At 48.2% G+C, this 1,438-nt stretch overlaps 1 non-coding gene across 1 annotated transcript; it reads right to left on the bottom strand.

Moving 5' to 3' along the window:
* Positions 1-1,097: 1,097 nt before the first annotated feature.
* Positions 1,098-1,213, bottom strand: LOC111538935. Its single transcript, XR_002730509.1, has one exon. It is a non-coding gene; the product is annotated as a U5 spliceosomal RNA (small nuclear RNA).
* Positions 1,214-1,438: the final 225 nt, after the last annotated feature.

Genomic DNA, 1,438 nt, shown 5'->3' with positions numbered 1-1,438 from the left:
GGTTGGAGTGCAGTGGCGCAATCTTGGCTCACTGCAACTTCTGCCTCCCAGGTTCAAGCAATTCTCCTGCCTCAGCCTCCCGAGTAGCTGGAATTACAGGTGTGTACAACCACGCCTGGCTAATTTTTGTATTTTTAGTAGAGACAGGGTTTCACCATGTTGGCCAGGCTCATCTTTAACATCTGACCTCATTTGATCCGGCCGCCACGGCATCCCAAAGTGTTAGGATTATAGGCGTGAGCCACCGCACCTGACCTTGAGAGCTTTTATGGTGCTTGAGAACAGGAGTAAACACACACCATGATAGCTGTTATATCACCAAAAGTGCTCTGCTTTTACCATGTCTGGGACCTGCAGCCTCGCTGGTAAGTGACAGAACCAGGGCTCAAACCCAGTTCTTCCCTTGCCATGTCTGGTACCTCTTCTGATTATCAGGTTGCACAGCTGTGCCCCATACACTCTGTGTATTGACCATAATTACTTTAATGGCTCCTACCAGTGTCTACACCAACCGAGGAAACTTCTCTGACACAGGACTAGTAGGGAACAGTGCAGCTGCACACAGAAAGATGAGACTACAGACCCATTCTCATGGTCCCCAACGGGGTGCCAGCGAGGTAGTGATTTTTTTAGTGTTGTGTTCTGAACCATGACTGATGGTGAAAGGGCACTTTCTAGTCTTTCTGAAGCAGCTAAACTCTGAGGATCTTCTGGTGTATATTACTGCATTCTAATTCTAGGCACAGAGAGGTGGGCTAAATTCTTTTTCTTTTTTTTTTCTTTTTAAATTAGCCCTGAATCGCACTGGCTCATGCCTGTAATCATAGAACTTTGGGAGGCCGAGGTGGGCAAATCACCTGAGGTCAGGATTTTGAGAACAGCCTGGCCAACATGGTGAAATCCCATCTGTACTAAAAATACAAAAATTAGCTGGGTGTGGTGCTGCATGACTGTAACCCAGCTACTTGGGAGGCTGAGGCAGAAGAATTGCTTGGACCCAGGCAGTGGCGGTTGCAGTGAGCCGAGATTGCGCCACTGCACTCCAGTCTGGGCAACAAAGGGAGACTCCGTCTCAAAAAATAATAATAAAATAAAATCGCCTTGAAGATTCAAGGCCTCAAAAAATTGGGTTAAGACTCAGAATTGTTCCTCTCCACATAAATCTTTAGGAAAAGGTGAAAATTTGATATAATCTGACGAGAAACCAGAGTATACTAGACTTTTTTTGTGGGGGAGTCGAGGGACGGAGTCTCGCTCTGTCGCCAGACTGGAGTGCAGTGGCGCAATCTCGGCTCACTGCGAGCTCCGCCTCCCAGGTTCAAGCGAATCTCCTGCCTCAGCCTCCCGAGTAGCTGAGACTATAGGCGCCCGCCACCACGCCCAGCTCATTTTAGTATTCGATAGAGACGGGGTTTCACCATACTGGCCAGGATGGTCT

This window comes from Piliocolobus tephrosceles, chromosome 10 (genome assembly GCF_002776525.5).
Source record: "Piliocolobus tephrosceles isolate RC106 chromosome 10, ASM277652v3, whole genome shotgun sequence".
In the NCBI taxonomy this organism is placed as follows: Eukaryota; Metazoa; Chordata; class Mammalia; order Primates; family Cercopithecidae; genus Piliocolobus; species Piliocolobus tephrosceles.
This window is presented reverse-complemented; position numbering and strand designations above follow the sequence as displayed.